This window comes from Mus pahari, chromosome 21 (genome assembly GCF_900095145.1).
Source record: "Mus pahari chromosome 21, PAHARI_EIJ_v1.1, whole genome shotgun sequence".
Classification (NCBI taxonomy): Eukaryota; Metazoa; Chordata; class Mammalia; order Rodentia; family Muridae; genus Mus; species Mus pahari.
The window spans coordinates 5,256,245-5,277,957 of NC_034610.1; the positions used below are offsets into that span (position 1 = coordinate 5,256,245).

The 21,713-nt window shown below is 40.6% G+C and overlaps 1 protein-coding gene across 2 annotated transcripts in view; it reads right to left on the reverse strand.

Annotated features, from left to right (window-relative positions):
• The window catches only part of Prkn (parkin RBR E3 ubiquitin protein ligase), a 1,168,744-nt gene that overhangs the window by 446,327 nt on the left and 700,704 nt on the right, over positions 1-21,713 (reverse strand). The window lies entirely within an intron of this gene.

The window sequence follows — 21,713 nt, forward strand, 5'->3', positions numbered from 1 at the left end:
CCGGGCAATGGCCTACTCAGACACCATCAACACCACATGCTGCTTCTTTCTCAATGGAACTTCATCCAGCAGCTCTCTGCACCCCCCCCCCCCCCCCCCACCTCACAGCCAGGTCACCTAATGCAAGGCTCAGAAAGCCTGATTGCAGAGGAGTGGCTGCCTCTGCACACGGCGTCTGGGATGTTGTTGATAATAAGGGGCTATTTCAGGGGACCTGCATGTTAGCACATTATCCCAACAACGGGGTGCCAGCAGCTAAAGTGCGCCTACTCTATTCCCTGGGAACAGTCGCACTAGTCTGCCAAGAGCTGGTGAACCTATCAGGAAGCACAGGGATGGAATCCCTTTCACAGAACTCAGGTGACAAAATACAGTGCTCACGGAGTCTCCTGGGGCTAGGTGATGAGGGAGATAAGCATACTCACATAACTTCTAAGGACAGTCTTTTGGCCAATGTTCCTCAGGATCTGAATGTCCTTCCTGTCCAGCCTTGCCTTGTCTTGTGACTTCCTGATCCTCCCTGGCCCGACTCAACTTCAGCAGAGATCCTGTTGAGCTGCCTAGAGCAGTGGTTCTCCACCTTCTTGATTCTGCCACCCTTTAACACAGTTCTTCATGTTGTGGTGACCCTTAACCGTAAAATTCTTTTCATTGCTACTTTATATCTGCATTTTTTTCTACTGCTATGAATCATAATGTAAGTGTCTGATATGCAACCCCAAATGGGGTGATGAGCCACAGGTTGAGTAACCCTGCTCTGGAACTTATCCTAGTGATTTGATGGGGCTCCTCGTTCTCCGTCACTCTCCCACCCCATCATGTTTGGGGCCCTAGATCGTCAAGAAACCTGCCCCTTTAGCAAGGTTTTATCCTAATCTCTCAGAAATGTCCCACCTGCTGACCCCCCACCCCCACTCTCTGACAGTAACTTTCTCTTGGTGTGTTTGGGAACAAGCTCAATTTCTTCTTTTCCTCTCACAAGAACACCATGGGGCTGGCTCATCTTTCTTTAATAAAGGCTATGAAGAACTTAACATGTTCTTTCCTTTGCTCCTGACCATCAGATGGACATGGTGTCCCATGTTAATTTTTCTGGAGTAGTTATTAAGTGACTCTGAGAATTCACACAATCTAAAGTCCTCATTCGCATAGGAAGAATAAAGTCCATGGATGTATGGACGCATCGATTGGCTGATACAAAGCCAAGAATCATGGCCAAGAAAGTGGCAGTCCTGGGGTTTTCTCTGGCCAGGGTGGCTTTATTCCTCTTGAGAATTCACCTTTGTATTTGACACTTGAGGCAGATTGAAGCTGAATGTTCAGTTTCCTGCCCGAGTCAGATTGCTGTCTTGTCAGCAGTTCCTTAGTGAGAATCACTTTCATCTACAGTCTGCTGAAGAGCACCTGCATACGAAGAGACAGCCTCAGCACGAGGAGGCTGAGGGGCAGGGTGCTAGTGTATTTAAATTGGCTTTGCCCTGATAAGGGCATACAAAGAGAAGGTTAATGAGGGTTAATAATTTATACTCAGAGAAGTTTAAGATGGTTGCATAATTTAAGCCTCCCACAGAGGTGCCAAACTAAACTCCATTACATCCCTGAAGCCAGTTTGACTGTAGCTTTCCTTCAACTTAATGGGCTGCTATTTTCCTTTGCTGCTCACTCTCAAAATCATGGGGCTCTTAAAGATCGCTTCTGGCGACAGAGAGATGGCTCAGCTGCTAAAGGTGCTTGCCTCTAGGCTTAGCCACCTTACTTTATTCCCCAAGATGTGCTTGATAGATGAAAGAACAAACTCTCATAACTTATCTCCTAATCTATGCATGCGCGTGTGCGCACATGCACACGCACACACACACACACACACACACACACACACACTCATGCATACACATACTGTGGTACTAAAATAACTCAATAATAAATTTATAATAAATATATAATAAAAGCTTGTTCCTCTCACATCCATTCTTATTACTCTCACTTGAATGATGAGAATAAAATTCTCCTAATCTTACCTTGTCTGAATCTATCTTTCATCTGGAGTATCTTAAAGAGTCTTTGTAAACATGTCCCTGCCTCCTTCAAACTCTGTTCAGATTCAGGGCAAATCCTTTCTATTTCCCCAGAAACCGAGTGAAGAAACCAAGGAAGAGAAATGGTACCCAGCCTGAGAGCCATACAGCTCTGGGTCTTACCCTCCTGGGGCAGGCTTTTGAAGCTTCCCAAAGAGAGGAGGACATTGAGGAGGCCTGAAGCATAGCGGGTGGGACTTTTAGAACAGTTAGCAGCTGAGCTAATGGGAAAGACAACATGGAAGTGGGATGCCCTGTGTGCAATTTTACCTCCATCACCTTCTCTAAGCATGGAGCAAGTTGAACAAGAGGGATACTGAAGTTTCAAAGAGAAGAAAAAAAAAAAGACCTTTCAGAAATTGCACTCCTTGCTTAGAGTGGCAGCAACCTCATCACCAGGTTAAAAGACAGTATAGGAGGTAGCGATAGCTGCAAGGGCAGATAGATTACCTCCCAGGGAATATTTTGCTTCTAAAACAATGATCAGGTTTGTTAAAGAGGCAACATTGACTTCTGTGGTAGTTTGAATATGCTTGGCCCAGGGAGTGGCACTATTAGGAGGGGTGGCCTTGTTAGAGGAAGTGTAGCCTTGTTGGAGGAAGTGTGTCACTGTGGGGGTGGGCTTTGAGATCCTCCTCCTAGCTGCCTGAAGGTAGTCTGTTCTTGGTTGCCTTTAGATGAAGACGTAGAAGGTGCAGCTCCTTCTCCAGTGCTATGTCTGCCCAGATGCTGCCATGCTTCCTGCTGTGATGATAACGGACTAAACTTCTGAAACTGTAAGCCAGCGGTAATTAAATATTGTTCTTATAAGAGTCATCATGGTCATGGTGTCTGTCAAACCAAGACAACTCCTTAGGGGTGGAAGACCGGACCGGCATGTGAGTCTTCAGGCAGAGGAGAGTAGGCTGTTAGAGCCCCAGGCCTTCACAGGAATGATCTCTCTCTGTCCCTCTATACTTCCTATGCACAAAGTAGCAGTTGCTAGCTCCATGTGACTATTGAACCACAATCAAAGGAAAGAGTTTTTATTTGATCAATACTTCAATGGGTTTCTAATACAAATTTGTATGGCGATGTATGGTTATGAGCTATGACACTAGACAGAGTAAGATGATGCATTCGCACTGTTTAGTCTTAAATCAACTCTTTACTTTACTTTTATTTTATTTTATTTTTTATTTTTTGAGGAAGTATCTCAGGTTGGTCCCAAGCTCACTGGAAAGCTGAGAATGACTTTGAAGATCTGATCCCTTCCGCCTCTGCCCTCTCAGGTGCTGGAATTACAGGTATGAATCACTCTTGCACTGATGACAACTTCAGCGTCAGAAGGCAGAAGTTAAAGAATGGTGAGAGAGAGAGACAGGGGGAGTACACAGCAAGAGGACAGAACTACCCACCCACACCTCTTTTAAGCAGCATTGACAGGTCCAGGATATGCCAACTTCCCAAGGCAGACTCTGAGGCACTCATAGCCTTGTGAGGGTCTATTAAGTACAAGACTGTTTTTTACAAAAAATGGTGTCATAAATAATTGAATGATAAAATTGCCATAAGAATTAACTCGTAAGAGTTGAAGAGATGTCTTAGTCATTAAGAACACCAGAGTTTGGTTCCCCAAACTCACAGAAGGTAGTTCACGAATTCCAGTAACTATAGCCCCACAGGATCAGATATCATATTCTGGCCTCTATGTCCAACCACACACATATCATTCATTCATATAGACTCCCACACATAAGTGTGTATGTATGTAAACTAATAAATCTTTAAATGAAGAATTAAGTTCTGTAGAATACTTACTATGTAGATATTGATAGGGTTGTTTTCATGTAAATGACAAAACTGAGGCTTACAGGGGGGAAAAAAACCACCCACACAAGATTAAGTACACAAGTTTAGTAAGTGATACAAGTCAAAACTTGAAATGGCTTTTTTTTTTTTTTTTTTTTACTAAAAGCAACCAATAATTTCTTAAGCTGTAAACATTTAAAATGGGATTGTGGCTTAGATGCTCAACTAGGGAGGCAGGAAGGCTATATCCTGGTCCCCTTGGAGATGCATTATAGTGACAGGGCACCTAAGGTCCCCCAGGCAGTTGCCACTAGGCTAGTGGCCTTTGCTGAAAAGTAACATTTTCCCCTGGAGTATGCCCTACAAATACTGAGTTCTTTGTGTGACATAAGGTAAAAATGTTTGGAAAGTGCCAAACAACAGTCTGAGGAAAACGCACAGAGACCAGCTCCAAAGAACTGCTGAAGCAAGTCAACAGAAGCTGCTGCAGGCAGGCAGAGTGACTCCACTGTAGGGAATGCTGGAAGCAGGGAAACTGTCTCTTTGGCTTTGGGACTGCAGAATATAGTCTGTATTGGAAAGCAAAGTAAGCAGGGTCTGAAGCCACCCCAAATTTTACATAGCTAAGGACAGCTAAATTAATGTGTGCTAAAAGGGAAAGTAGGCCCCCAGGAGCCAAGAGAGAATGTAACTGGCAGAGGTGAAAAGAAACACACATCTCAGAAAGGAGACATTCTCAGACATGATGTTCTTTCAGGATAATGGGACATTGAAAAATAGACCTCAAATTCTAATATATGACAGAGGAGGCCCCAATCACCTGCCAAAGGCCTTGGGCTCTTGTTGAGCTGACACTCAGAGATGTCCTGTAAGATTAGGGAGACTGTATGATAGATGACCAACATCAATGAATAAAGATGAGACCCAAGGGACAACTGACCACTAGGATATGGCACCCTGTCACTCTTGGGTTCAAATTTCTCTACCTAATAAGAAGTAAGCATAGGTGAAGTTGAAATTTCTGGTTTCTTTGGAAACTCAGGTTTCACATGATAATTTTCTGGAAGCTGTCTTGTGAGAGGATGTTTTGCTGAAGCAAACACAAGAGAGGATATTTTGTTAAAGCAGAAATGTAAGATGGCATATGATGTTTTGCTGAAGCAGATGCTTCTGAGAACATGTGATGTTTACAAAGAATATAAATATAACCCCACAGACAGTGAAAGGATACTCATGCATTGCCATGCCTTGCAACACTTCACAGGTCTTTGTGCGTTACGTGATACTTTGATGGTCTTCACTTCTTAGAGAGAAATGCACCAAAGAACTTCTGGTATTCTGGCTGCTTTTTGCCAATTCTGTTGATTCATGCTAATATAGTGGAGCCTTGTGGTTTCTGCTGGATTGAATTGCTGCTACTTATTTGTGTTTGGTGTTTGTTATTCGACCTGACAATGAAGATTGGAATTGCTTCCAAAGAACAGGTCCACAACCCTCTCCCCTCTTTCCCATCTTTCTCTGATACCTATGGCAGGTTAGAAGGGAGATTGAAGCATTTAAGAACCTTAATAAAAGTAGGTTTTGAAAAACTCAAGCCTACAAGTGGCACCCAACATAACTAAGGCATAATGGGTAACTTCCCTTATAATGTAGTAGAGGAAAAGGCAGGTTTCAATGGGTTGAAAATGTTGCTTAAGGAGGTTGTCAAAAAAGCAGGTACTGCCACTGGTTGGTCTCCCATCTTGCTACCAGAGAGGGTTTTCTGGTTTTCTTTCATAGTCTTCATGTATACCATTCTGAAAAAGATTGGGGTGAAAGCTGAAAACTTAGAAGGTTCACTCAATGCTCTTGTATTAGAATAGATTGCAGAGTTGGCTACGCACTTAAAAAGTTTGCGGATAGAGGTTGAAGTGTTTGGAAAGCAAAATGAGCCAATGGGAGGAGAGCAACAGGATTCAGACTTTGTGTCTGAAACTAGGAATTTACCAAATGAGGCTGAGAGCCAAACGGCCACATCCTGCCCTGTTCCAAGCACTTTCGCTGATATTGTGCCCAGAACACCTCTGTGAAACAAAGGGCCAGGAAGAGCAGGAGGTGGTACAGGGACAAAGGATTAGTGTTCAGTCAAGTGCACCACAAGAGGATTTGCCTGGGGTTACACAGGCATCTTTAGACTTCCCAGTCTTTGTGTAGCAAATACTTGATAATAATAGTGGTCATGCTTATAATGAGCTGACATGGCATCCAATAGAAATGCTAGATCTAAAGCATTTAAAAAAAGATATTATACTGTATAGCTTGCATTCTCCATTTGTTAAAGAAATGTTAAGTAATTGGGCTATGCAGCATGGAGTTATTCCCCAAGATTTGAAGGGATTGGTATCAGCTGTGCTAGAAGTTGGTCAACAATTACAGTGGTGTCTTGGTGGAGACACAAAGCCATGAAAATAGAATAACATAATAAAGCAAGTAGGATAAATGTTACTGACGACAAACTGATTGGTGAAGGTCATTATGCTGACCTACAGGAACAAATCTGATCTGATCATGTTGTAATTGAACAATGTCATTGCAGCTTTAACAGCTTAGGATATGATTGAGGAGTTGGGGGGGATCTACCTTATTTACTATTTATTGTCCTGCAGAAGTCTTTATCAATTTCTTAGGGAGATTGGGTTCAGCTGTAAATAGAGCCATATCAGACTCTGAAATCAGACAGTTACTGATCTTGACATTTGAAAATGAAATGCTGAGTGTAAGAGAGCAATCAGACAGTTGAAATCATGAGAATCTCCAATAGAATGAATAATAGAGACAACTGGTATTGGCTTTCTGGTGCATCATGCCAATATCATAGGGCAAATTGTAGGTACAAGTCTCAGAAATAAAAATGCCCAATGCTTTAATTGTGGTAAATTTGGCCACCTGCAAAGAAATTGTAAGGTTAGAAAGCTCAAAATAGAGGGTGCATTGACTCTGAAAAATAAGGTATTCATAGAAGAGAATAAGCAGATCCTGGCTCCTATGAAAAACAAAGGATTTGTGTTGTAGCCACTGTGGAAAGGACAACCATTGGTTTAATGATTGTAGGTCCAAGAGAGCCATAAGAAGTAACCTTTTCATATTAGGAAACAAACAAAGGGAGTCTGTCAGCTCAATAAGCCTTTGGATTTCCTCTAGGAGTGTTGTAAAAAGGAAATCAGGAAAATTGAGGATGATAATGAATTTAAGAGCAGTGAATAAGGTAACTCAACCAATGGTTCATTGACAACCTGGGCTTCTTTTAATTTCTTTGTTACCAATATAACAACTATTGCCAATATAATAATTGCCAATATTACTAATTGACTTGAATGTTTGTGTTTTTACAATACCCTTGCATAAGTAGAATAGGGAGAGATTTGCTTTTTCAATACCTACTCTGAACAACCGTGGTTGGATGAAAAGATACAAATGGAATGTATTTTGCAGGGAATGTTAAATAGTCCAACTTTATGTCAATATTTTGTATAACAACCATTAGAAATAATTCATGGGCAATTTACTCAATCTATCATTTATCATTATATGGATGATATTTTATTGGCTGATTCTTATGAAACTGCTTTAGAGAAAATGTTTAAAGAAACACAAAGAATTCTACCATTCCGGGAATTGTTGATTGCTCCAGAAAAAAAAAAAAATACATGGAAGAGATTCACTTAGGTATTTGGGTTATAAAATCAACAACAACAACGACAACAACAACAAAAGACCAGAAAAGGTACAGATCTTTAGGAACCAATTGCAATCTCTTAACAACTTTCAAAAATTAATTGGAGAAATTAACTGGCTAAGGTCTACAATTGGTTTAAGTACTCATGAGTTAAGTGATTTGTTTCAAATATTACAAGGGGATTCAAATTTAGACAGTCCAATATATCTAACAGCTAAAGCAGCAAAAGAGTTAACTGTTATAGAACAAAGACTGCAAGATGCATATGTAGATCGAATTGATCCTAAACTTGATTGTATTTTGGTCATTTCTTCTTCAACTTATTCTCTTACTGGGATAATTATGTAAAGAGAGGATAGTATTATGGAATGAATTTTCTTAGCTCATACTCAAATATGGGGACATGGCTATGCTTATGTATCTATAGGATATGAGAAAATATGGATACAAACAAAACTTATAAAGATTATATATCTGATCAGGGAAAACCTCTTAACAGCTGAGACATGAATGTCTTCACAAAGCATTAGCTCAGGTGATTCACTCTCACAGACTGTCTCAGTTACTGATTTCTCAACAACAACAAAAAAAGTGCAGGCAAATCAATTTCAAAAGGGGTAGTCCAAATGATCAATCACACAGAACCTAGACAACACATAAACTGGACAGAAAATACAGAGACTGGCCTACAAATGCCACAGCTAGCTTTTTTTTTCAGACTAACCATCTTTATCTTGGACCCCAAACAGGAATTCTTCACCTCAATTCAGTAGAAAGCAATTATAAGAAGACCATGGTCATGGACTCTTAAGTTGGGGTGAGTGGCTTGAATTGTTTGATGTGTTATGGTTGATATCATCTAAGGTGGTAGGTTGATATTGGTTATGGTCAGGGAGGAAACAAGATAAAATTTAAATCATGGATTTCTCTCTTCTATTTTTTCACTTATCTTTCTGTATTTTCACTTATCTTTCTGTCTTATCTAAAGATGGAGAAAAAAAGAAGTAAAGGGAATAATATAACAGTAAATAAATAAATAAAATAAACAATTTTTAATTAAAAAGTTGAATCTCTTAGTCTTATTTTGGCATGGGTTAATGTATCTTGATAGAAATTTAAGGTTGCTTTATTGAATTATTTTATCTTGATAGAAATATAAGATTATTTTGTTTAACTATTATGCATTGATTGTTTAACTATTATCATTGGTAGAAAATTTAAGACTGTTTTGTTTGACTATTGTTTGATTTATTGTACATAAGCAGCTTATTTTAAATGTGATAAAAAGCTTCATGGTTCTTATAAATATATTGTGTGTAGATTGTTAATATTAGAAAAAAGATTTTTTTTTAAGCATAAAGGGGGATATGAAGTGGAAATTCCTAGTTTCTTTGGAGTCGCAGTTGTATCCCTTGATGTTTTGCTGGATGCTGTCTGGTGATAGGACGTTTTGCTGAATCAGACAGGTGAGAGGACATATGAAGCTTTGCCTGGAGCAGATGCTTGAGAGGGCCCGTGATGTTTAGAAAGTATATAATTATAACACTCTTGCATTGCTATGCCTTGCAATGCATTGCAGGTCTTGCTAGCCATGCAACTCTTTACCGGTCTTCATTGGTCTTTAGTTTATAGAGAGAAATACATGAAAGAGGTGTTCTGGCTGCTTCTTGCCACCTCTGCTGACTCCTGACAATTTGATGGAGCCTTGCCATTTTTGCTGGATCGAGCTGCTGGTAGTGATTTCTGTTTTGGTGTTGGGGCCGCTAATATTCTGACAGTGAAGATTGGAATCTCCCCAAAGAACTACTTCTTCTACACAGGTCCACAACGCCCTTTTCCTATTAACCTTCTCTCTCTAGTACCTCTGGTTGGTGGCTTAGAAGGGAGGTAGAAGACTTTAAGAACCCTAAGTAAAGTAGGTTCTGAAAAATCTATGCCTACACATAGGCTCCAAGATTGTTTTTCTACCTAAGCATTGAGCTATCATTGGATCCTTAGTAGCTGTTCTGTATGAATGAGAGAATTGCGTATTATGACATATGTTATGTTTAATTATGGCATAATACAGAAGACAGTTGAAATAGGCACCAATTCCCCCACTTCCTTTTTCTTCTCTCTATAGATTTATTAAGTACTATATAAGTCTGAGAGATCTTTCTTCATAAGATAGTATAAATAGGTCCACTAATGACAGTGAAATAGCTATAATACATTTGTTACATGAGAAACATTTTACATGTGTATGTGCGCCTATATGTGCACGTGCAGATGTGTGTGTGTGTGTGTGTGTGTGTGTGTGTGTGCATGTATGTGTGTGTGATAAGTGTTCTTCATTGTCACTTTGATTGGACTGAGAATCACCCAGAAGACACACCACTTGGCACACCAGTGATCCACCCTGAATATAGTCAATCCCACACTGTGGACTGAGGTTACTGACTGAATAAAATCAAACAGAGTGGGAAGCAAGCCAAGCATCAAAATTCATCTCTTTTCCTTACTAGACACAACACGAGCTACTGCCTCAGTTTCTGCTGTCAAGTCCTCCCTACCACAAAAATTGTGCTCTCAAACTGGGAGTGAAAACAAAAACCCTCCTCCATTAAGTTGCTTATGTTGGGTGTTTTTACTTATTTATTATTATTACTATCATCATCATCATCATCATCATCATCATCATCATTTTACAACAAGGAGAAGTAACTATCATAGTGTGTGACAACCTTTCAAAAACTTTCAGAGAAAACTCTCATTCCATTCTCTTTATCCAAAAGATTAACTCATCCATTTAATATTTAATGGACACTTACTTATAGCATATGTAATGTTGTTTGGGAGCACTTTGGCCTCAAATAAGATTCACTCTTATGAATAGTGCTCTCTTAAAGAATATACGTCACAGTTCTTAGCACGATATTAATTTTGTTAACTCAGTTACATTACACTGACTGTTACAAAGTGATTTAGGAAAGAGAGAAAGGATCCTGCCTCAGTTGTCTGCTCAAGCAGGAAAGGGCACATATTTGGTTTTGTGAACAGGAGGACTGTTAACTCTTGAGAGGCATTACAGTTTGACTGAGCAAGCTTCACTCTGAGAAGCCCTTGGACTCCTTTAGTCTTGTTGGTTCTCAACCCTTTTGGGTGTCACATATCCTGCATCTTAGATGTTTACACTGCAATTCATAACAGTAGCCAAATTCCAGTTATGAAGTAGCAATTTTTATGGTTGGTGGGAGGTGTGTGTGGGGGGGTGTCACCACAATGTGAGGAACCAAATTAAAAGGTTATAGCATTAGGAAGGTGGAGAACCACCGACTTAGCTCTTTTGGACAAAATTAGAATCTTGGAAGCAGAGCCTGGGATAGAACACTTAGAAAAGCAAAAGCTCCTCTAACATAACTACTGATTGACTCATCAAATATTTGCAGCATCCCTGTTGCGCTAGCTAGTTTTATATCAACTTGACATAAGTTAGAGAGGAGAGACACTCCATTGAAAAAATGCCTCCATAAGATCAGGCTATAGCCAAGCCTGCAGAGCATTTTCTTAATGAGTGATTGATGGGAGAAGGTCCATCCCATTGTGGGTGTTGTCACCCCTTGGCTGATGGATCTGAGTTCTAAAAGATGCTACAGGCTGAACAAGTCATGATGTGCAAGCAAATAAGCAGCTCCTTTGCATCATCTCCTGCCTTCAGGTTCCTGCCCTGTTTGAGTTCCTGTCCTAACTTCCTTTGATAATGAACAACAATAAGGAAGTGTAGGGCAAATAAACCCTTTCCTTCCTAATTTGCCTCTGGTCATTGTGTTTTATCACAGTAATGGAAGCCCTAACTTGGACACTTGTCAGATGCCAGATCATATATATGCCTGGGAATGTAACAGGATGAATCCTGCCATTTCTGATCCTGTCACACAAAGCTGGGGGAGAGGGGAGAATTGATGGTGGAAATTTGTCCCAGGTGGGCGAGTTGCATTTGGCCACAGACACCTGGTAATTTCATCTGGAGCTTGAGTAGGGTGGCCAATGTTTGGGAACCTCACCTTGGAGCTTTATATAAAATCTGGCCCTTTGCTTGCTTGAGTTATATAAGCAACTGATGCCCAAAGAGATTGGATTCATTATCCAAGCTCAGTGGTATCTTTGTCTCTTCTATCTGTGATGCAATCTTCTCAGAACTGAGTGCTTGTGTTGGTGAAAGTCTCAAGAAGGCACATGCCTTATTTCTTCATTGTTGTAAGTCACACATGTATTTTGTCTCATTGTTTTGTATCAAACTCATATTCTTAGGTAATTCTTCTATCCTTTGTGAATGATTTGTTCTTACTAAGAAATTAATTCTAGTTTTTCAATAATTTATATGGTTCGATGTATGTTATAGGTATCTGGATATATTGGGATAGCACTAAAAAAAACCCCTCTCTTTGCACCTTTGCATATCATCATAAAATGTATGCTCTTATCACAGAGAAATCATAATACATGCTTTGAAATCATTTCTGTCTTTCAAATTTTATGAGCTCAACTTGGGTGATATGCACATCAGTCGAGTATTTTCTTCTTCATATGATTTGGTTTGATAAAATCAATTCCATCTATATGTATGTCTTTTAGAAACATATCTCAGTTTTCCCCAAATGGATGTCTTACATCTGATGTGTAAGAGAAAATTCTGGTAGCACCTCCCCAGGGAAACTGAACCAGCCCCTGATTATGCTAATAGAAGCAAAGAGGTTTTCTAAGCAAAAGACCCATTGTAAATTATTCATAAACAGGTGTCTCTCTTTTGATGGTTTTGGAGTTTCTACATTTTCCAGACCAAGGAGTATACATGATATGATATATGTATGCTAAGCTGAAGATGTCACAGAGGGAAATGAATGGGACTCAGGAATTAAGGGGAATTTGGAAGTACCTGATGTTTGTCTTTGGAATATTTGTTGCTGCTGGTTGGGCAGGGGCAAGACCAAGGAGCCTACTATCTGACTGGCTTCACTGGCTGTTGATTGTTGTGGGAAATATGAAATATGAACGGCAAGTTCCCATGCTTCTCTGCCCTACTACTCTCTGCCCTAGCAGGCTTGCTGGCCACGAACTGGCAGGCAGTGGCCAGCCTGTTTTTATCTTGTGGAAACTTACTCAAAGCTCCAAAATCTCTCCACCTAGCTCGCTAAGTTGATCTTTTCAGGAAGGGCCGTTTTCCAAAGGACAGGATGCCCTGCCTCCAGGTCCAGAGTCTGTGATAGGTGAGGCAATGGACTCCATCAGAGTTCAAGATGCTGGGCATGTATGGGTGTTTGCTCCTCTTGCTTCTGCTTTCCTTTCTTTCTGGCCACTTGGCTGTTCTGTTCTTTCTTCTGCGTCTCCATATCGCTCACCCCCCAGAGCACCTCCTGTTTTGCAGGAGCACTTGTCCCATTGAGCTATGCATGCTGCAGCTGCAGTGTTGCATAACATCTGCATTTCGTTGATTGTACCAGCCCTTCAATCATTTGTTGATGTGATGGGCTTTGATAGGCTTGGAACAAATGTTTCTTGTTTATAATTACTGGCAATTATCTAAACCCTATCATTTGAATTAATTACATCTATTCTGTTATATATTTTTAACTTTATACTCAGTTAATAGAAAAGACATAAATTGTGGTTCTCAATTTAAGTGTTTTGTGCTTTCTGAAATCTCTACCTCTCTCCTGGCTGCAGGGCTCTTAGTGGCCCCTGACTAACCTTTTCCATTAGCCCAGGCTCCCTCCTTCTCTTCCAGACCCTTTTCATTATTCTGTGTCTCTTCATCTTAACAACCAGAATAAAATCATCTCCTTAGCTGTCTGGTGCATTTTGTCTTTGACATTGACCAGACTTCAATTAGGGTTTTGTGTTCACATTTAGTTTTATAATTTAAGAAGGACAGAGAAGAAATAGAGAGCAATTTAATTTCAGAAAGGCAAGTCTGAGGTGGGTGAGACATTCTTAGAACAGTCCAGATTCATATCAATTATTGCAGAGTAATTACAGTTGGCACTCAGATCTGAGTTCAGCCTGTGCAGATTCAGTCTGAGTTGATCATTACTCAGACTTTCTTTTTTCTTGTTTTCAGTCCTTAAACAATATAGTATAACACCTATTTACAGAGCATTTACATTGTATTGGGTATTATGCATCATCTAGAGATGCTTTACAACATAGAGATGATTGTACCACTTCTAGGCAAATGCTCTGTCATTTTATATATAGCACTTATAGGATTGGGCATCCTCCTGAGTCCTGGAACTAGGCTTTTATGGACACTGAAGGGAATTTTTTAACAGCAGTCCCTATATCCTCTGTGACTCCTAGGCTAGATGCAGAATTACATCAGCAGCTTATACCACCATGAACCTCACACTCCAGCATAGTCATTAGTCTGAAGCAAGCAGCTGACACTAGCTCATGGTTTGGAAATAAAAAGATGCTAACAATCACCTGTGCTCAGTTAGATGTTCCTGAATCTACTGCTAGGCAGGATCTTACAGGCTCAGAGGCCTTTTCCCCCTAAGGAGGTAGAACTGTGAATTAAGTAAATGAGAGGATGGTTCTCATCCTTCATTTCATGTCTCAAAGTACAGTAAAGGAGCCTTCAGCACTGTAGGCACCCAGTCCTGAACTCTTTACCCTCCAGAACCATCAGCCAAAGAACGATGCTCACGACACAGTGTCCACTCTCAGTCCTCAGTTATAGCAAAGCCAAATGGACCAGAACTGTTTCTGTGCTCTGTTTGAGAAGCTTCTCCGGAACCCCTGGACCGCATGGTGTGCCAGCAACATGCTCTTAATTGTTTCCGCCAGAGTTGACATGCAATGAGTGTCTAAGGAGGACAGACAGGGAGTGAAGGGCACAGTTATGGCATAACAGTTAAGAAGGGCACTGGGCGTATGGGAAAGGGTGAGTGTGTGAATATGATCAAAGCGTATCCTAGACCTGTATGGAAATGTCATAATGAAACCCATTATTGTGTACCATGAATATATGCAAATGCTTTAAATGTTAAGGAATGAAAAGGGCGGTGAGAGCGGGAGGCAGTACATTGGTATTTCGAGGTAGAAGATCAATGCTGACTCCAGGTTTCTTTGATGAGACTCTGTAAAAGACTAGCAATCTGGTAGGTTCTACGGTGCATGCAGAAGTGACATAGGCTACTGGCCCTGAAGAAATGTAGACTTTCTGGAGAAATATTACCCATATACATTACTTTCAGCATGGGACAGACTATTTCGGGAGTGTAGTGGAATGAAAAAGAAAAAGGTGAACTTGATTAAAAATGAGTAGCTCTGAAGTCAGATAGGTCGACTTGAGGAGTGGCAGACAGCTCTGTTGTTGGCTGAATAGGGCTAGCAGGGCTCAGTGTGAAGGCTGTGGTGATTGCAACAGAGATTGGGGGTGGCAGAGAGATGTGCTGAAGTGTCGCCCACAGGATGGGGGGAGATACATTCACCATAGGCCATTTGTTATATTTCCTGCCAATTGTTAGTGAAGCTGATATTTTCCTACCAAAAAAAATGTGTATTTGATGAAGAAGTGCTGTCCACTTTTGTAGCAGAATGACTTTATTATATTGCCGGGAAAGCTCAAGAATTGAAAGTTGGAAGACAGCAGTTGGGGGCTATAAATTTTGTATTAATGTGACAACATGGACCGAGATTTATGAGTTCTGATGTAATGCAATCTTTTAGTAAAAACAATTTACTTTCTCTTACATACCTCTCAGTGATTTGATCCTGACTTTATATTAGTTTTTTTTAAGAGAATGCATCTTTTAGAATCATATTTGTTTTCTCAAGTGATTCTTTAAGGAGGCAGACAGTTAAGGAATGTTGGGTTTATAATTGCAACAGAATGTTAATGTTATCAAATAATTTTTAAAGAGAGTATAAAGTGCCAAGGAAGAGTTTAGCTGGCAACAAACTGGGACAATGACATATTTGGATGTAAATGTTTTCAAAGTATATATATATATATATATATATATATATATATATATATATATGTATATATATATCAAGCACTGTATTGAAGTTTCAGGATGTGACATGATGTATTCCATGGAGCAAGGAATATCACCAATTTGCAGAGACCAAGTTATTTGGACACTTTCTAGAAAACTAAAGTGACTTGAGTTACACAAGGCCCTAGGAGCATTCCAAAGTTCATGATGGAAGGCCATCCTTTCACTCACAGTTGCAGAATGTCACAAGAAAAGAGAAAAGGTACTATACTTTGGTCAATCTAGAAATGCATAGGCTCTCATCTTTACTTCTAAAATTCCTGCATGGACATCCTCAATCCCACCATGCTGTTCAGCACAGCAGTAACTAGATTCCAGTGTCACGTGGCATTCTGACAATGAACAAGGATCCTAACATTTTGAAACACTATCAGTGGCCTAAGAAATGAGAAATTCTGCTATGTAAGGGTGGACTACTGGGTATAGGATGACTGGCTGAAAGACCAGACATGCTGATGCCAATTGTGAAGGGCAGCATTTTCCACAGAGCTCCCAAGCACAGGGATGGTTAGGTTGGAAAGTTGGGTAGCCTTCTGACCTACCTATAAACGTAGGGAGTGGGTTTAAAGATTAGCACAGAGTAAAACAGAAGGGTCCTCCAGTGACCAGTCTTGTACAGTGTCACCATTACATCAGGATCATGATCAATGAAACAGCTCTGAGCCGGGGGGTGGGGAGGCCTGTGGAGGGGTGGGGCTCAGTGTATAACACACTTGCTGTATAGGCATGGGGGTCAGTGATGGTGCTGATGGTACTGATGGGGGTTACACTCAGCACTCATATAAACATTCAGTGAGCGTAGAGGCTGCCTGGTATCCCAGTACTTGGGAGAAGACACTTGAGGCTCCTAAAACAAGCTGGATAGCTAGGCTTTTGGAACCAAGAAGCTCCAGTTTCAGCAAAAGACACTACATCAGTAAATAAGACACAGAATGAAGAAGGCATGTGACACCAACCTCTGGCCTGGACACATGTACACAAGTGTGTCCCTCCCACAATCATGTGCACACACATGAGCATGCATCACACATACTCCAGAACAAAACCTTCTGGCTCATCCATTGCATCTGAAAAGTTGGGCCCTAGCCCTCTCTTGACCTAGAACCTGTGCTACTCTATAAGGTCACAGACCCTCTACCTATGCATTCACCACTACCAGATCTTCCTTTGGCAATGTTGTGATGCAGTCTGGTCAGGAGACACTTTGAGGTCTTTCCTTGTGACTCTGGTGTGCTGCCAGAGTTTAGGAAGTGCAGGGAAGTCTCTTATTTCCTGGCTTCTATCTTTCCTTCATTGGAATTTAGAAAGGGATAATACCTATTAAAGCCAACCTAACATATCTCCTAGCATCATTGATAAGTTTTCCAGTAGTACACAAAGGTACTTGCCCTGCCTCTGTGTATGCACTGGCATTTGTGGTCAGTCCTTATCTGGCCTCTGACTTGGTCTTTTATTATTAATTACTATTGCTTACTTTCTCACTAACTTCAAGTTTGTGTTGCAGTGAAATATAATTCCCTGCTTTTTATATTGTTTTTCTTCCTCCTGGTATAATAAGACTTAACAGATAATCTTTATTTTACATAAATTGGACCAAATAATGAAAACAGTCTAATTATCTAATGGGACTATTATAACCTTGATACTTAAGGGGATAATAACAATGCCAAAAATGAAATCACAGGGCAATTCCACAAAAAAATATATAGATGTGAAATCTTAATGAATACTATCTAATTGAATAAAGTGCACATTAAAAGACCTGGAATGGAACAGGGGTTAGTCTAAGGATTTAATAGTCTAGCACAGACAATCTATATCATTGTCCTAGTCTGGTTTTTGTTGCTGTACCAAAAATATCTGAAGCTAATTACTTACGAAGAAAAGAGGTTTATTCTGGATGATGCTGATATTCTGTGGCAAGAGACAAACATGCTCATCTCTGCTTACCTTCTTCCCACTCTTTTGTTTTGTTTCAATTTTTTATGGGATTGTGGACTAAACCTAGAGTTGTGCGCATGCTAGTCAAGGGCTCTACCACTGAGCCGTACCTCAGACCTTCCTTTTACTTCATAGAAAGCCACCAGGACACACAAGGTTCTTAACACTCTTGTGGCTTTACCTAATGTTAATCACCTCCTATAGGCTGGATCACTAAATACTATAGTCAGGTTAAATCTCACCATTTAAATACCTCCTGGTGGTGATTAAACTCAGTACTTTAATTCTTAGGGAACACACTGAATATCTGAATCACAGCTAGACATGTCGAATTAGAGGGTAGGGAAAATTTTTATGCTACGCTGCAAGTCAATGGGAAAGTATAAACAAAAGTTCAATGTGTCTCTGTTTCTTTCTCTTTTTCCACACACATAAACAGACATACAAAGGCATAATTACATTTATACCCACCACATGCATAAACACATAATCATATACATAGATACCACACAAACATAAACACACATACATAAACTCACATATCACATACATACAAATGCACATGCCAACTCATAATCACATGCATATACATCACACATACATAAACACATTCATAAAAACAAATATCACACACACATCAACACACAGAAACTCATAATCGCATATATACACACCACACATACATGTATACAAATGCACACATAAACACACAAATTACATACACATAAGCATACATACAAACACATACATAAACAAATATACATACACACCATACACACATAAACACACTTCCCCCCCATGTAAATACATACAACATAAACATACATACATACTACAAACAGAGGCCTTCAATTTCATAAATGCAAAACTAGAAAGAAAACCTGCCTAGACTGACACAGGGTGTCTGTCCCAACGGGCCTCTTCCTTTGAGAGGAAGCCTCAGACTTAGTGAAGAAATTTAAACCTATTTTAATATTAAAAATTCTTGATGTTCAGTTTTTATCTTATTTAATATCAAGAATATTTTAAATCACCCTGCAATCTAATATATATCAGCAAAATGTCCTGGAAAAAAATGTTCTGAGAATCAGGAAAATAAGGACACCTCATCGGAAACAACAAACTATTCTATGCAGACTCCAGGAGTCTACACAGAGAGCCTAACAGAGGCCATAGGGTTCCTTTAGATAGTTTAGGTGCGGATCTGATTAGATGAAGGTACAGCCTGTGCTCAATAATGGAAACACACAGTGGTGTATAGATATCAGTGTCCCCCTCACAAGAATCCATACAGTAATGTGATCAGAAGGGGAGCAAACAGGATTATCGCTCGGTTAGCTTTCCCTCGCTTCCCGTGCACTGAAAGAACATTGTGTGGCATCTACCACACTTCACTGTTTTTACCAACTCTATGAGACAGCAGACAAATGGAATGGATTTGAAGGTTAGCCGTGTGAGTTTGATTGGCTCCCCACCAACTCCTGCTGCAGTGAGTTACAGCACTCTCCAGCATCAAGACTCCTTTCCTCACTTAGGCAACAGCAGGCGTTCTTAAGAGTTTTAAGTTTAAAGGTGACATGAGTCTAGTAACATCTACCTTACCAATACCAGGACTGTCCTCCAGGCCCACCACCCACAAACTAGCTGGCCTAGTGTACTGTCTCTATTGCTGTGAGAAACACCATTGACCAAAAGCAAGTTAGGGAGGAAAGGGTTTATCTGGTGTGTAGGTCACCGTCCACACCATCAGGGGAAGCCAGGAAAGGAACTCAGGGTTGGATTCTGGGGGCAGAAACTGAAACAGAGACCACAGAGGCCGTGAGACCACTGCTCACTGGATTGCTCTTCACAGCTTGCTCAGACAGCTTTCTTATATAGTCAGGACCAATTGTCCATATCCATCATTAATCAAGAAAGTTCCCCACAGATAAATCTACACGCCAGTCTGATAGAGGTAATTCCACCTATCAGGGTTCCTATGTGACTAATTTGTCTCAAGGCAACAAAAACTAACCAGTGTACCAGCTTTCTGGCTTAGCCTTCTTGGGTCAGTAATTCTCAGATTAGAATCGAGCAGAGGAGGTATGTTCCGTAGAGATTCAACAGAATCAAAACGTCACTTCCATATAAGCTTTCTGCACAGGCACAATGGATTCTGAACTTGCCTTCTATACTTAGGTTACCCTGTTTAATTTACTAGCACCGACACATCCTTCTTGCTATAAGTGATACACAGTCAATGAAGTGTCAATGAGGTGTCAATGAAGTGCCATCTCCCACCTTAGGAGACCCCATCCCTTCTGCGCCTCGCAGAGGGCAGTCACAGTATATGGCGTTTTCTTTCCTTTTCTGATTTAGATTCAGAACTATGCCTGTAATACGAAACTCTTCTGTTTAAAGATGTACTGAAATGTCCTCATTCATTTTTTTCCCCTTCCCTCCTCAGGAAAATAAAAATGAAAGCTCTCAATCACAAAATATGTGAGGGTATATAAATTCTGAAACGCATTTCTTGCTAAAGGGCAGACTGTCTTCGGGGTCGCTGGCAACGCTAGCATGCATTAGCTTAGACCCGAGGTCTATTCTGTTGAGCTTGCTGGCCAGCTAGTCCAGCCTGTTGACGTGTTGCAGGTCAGTAAAAGACTCTCAAAAACAACACAAACAAACAAAAGATGGAGAACTCCAAAGGAACAACAGCCATGTTTATCCTCCAGCCTACGGCATCTCACATATGCGTGCATGCACGCACGCATACACATAAGCATATGCATGCACATGAATACACATGCACACATCTACACAGAAAATAAATATAAATGATATCATTAAAATATAAATAAAACAACTGATTGATAGGAAGGACCATGTGCCACCATGGGGCATCTCCATTGTTCCCTTGCAGTGGCTGGTGGCTGGCACTTCTGCACTTGTGACTACATACCTCCTGCCTCTGCCTGTGTGCTCTCAGCTTCCCGCTATTCCTCTAAGAAGGATCCACTCATATAACTGAGGATGGCTATCTCATCTCTGGACCCACAGTTCAATTATGATCATCTATAAATATTCTTTTGCGTGTAAGACAGTTTCTAGAGATGATGGTGTGATATCGCAATTCACGACTCAACCCACTGTGGTGAACTCGTACTTTCTTTTCCTCGAAGTGAACACAGATGCATCCTGGCTTTAGAGAGACTTCCAAGTTCTTGAACACAAGGGTCAGGTTCTTGAACATAAGGGTCAGGTGGGAAGATTCTAAGTATAAGTATACCTTTAACCGGCAGCCTGTTTACCAAGGGTTTACCAAGGTGACCTCAATCTTCCACTGGTTCCCTACTCTGGAGTGACAAAGAAATCAAAGTTCTGTTGGTTGTCATATGAACAGAGCTCGCCCCATTTCTGCTTGTCAGAGTTGATGGGAGGAGAGCCAAATGAACTGACAAGGCCAAGGCCATGAGGTTGGGCTTCAGTGCTTCAGATGCTTGTCCTTCATGGGTAGAACAGAGCAACCAAGGCTCTGCTGAAGTGACACTGAGGCAACTCAGCCCTACCTCTCTGAGGAACCCAGCAATCAGAGCCCTTCCATAGTGCCTGCTTCATTTAGAAAACAAATCATGAGCGAGGTGTGGTGGCGCACGCCTTTAATCCCAGCACTCCGGAGGCAGAGGCAGGCGGATTTCTGAGTTCGAGGCCAGCCTGGTCTACAGAGTGAGATCCAGGACAGCCAGGGCTATACAGAGAAACCCTGTCTCGAAAAAAAACAAAACAAAACAAAACAAAACAAACAAACAGAAAACAAATCATGATGGTAAGAGACAGAAGCACATAGGGCCACGAAGTATCAAGCAGGGTATAGTACATTTGAGATATAATTTAATATTACTAAGCAATGGTTCTGGCTAAATGACTTTGACCTAGGTGTGCCTGCTAAGAACAGCCAAGGTGCCCCAGTCTTAAACTACTTACGAGTATCTCCTTGGAATCAAAGGATCCCTAGAGATGAAGGGGCTTGGGTGCTCAAAGCCACATTTGCTTTGTTTGTAATTATTACAGCTATTTTGGGGATGTGTTTTTGCTTTGACAAATTTATTCCAAAAGAACATCAAATTTTTAAGGTGGAGAATAGCTTAGAAGGCTCTATTTCACGAGCTG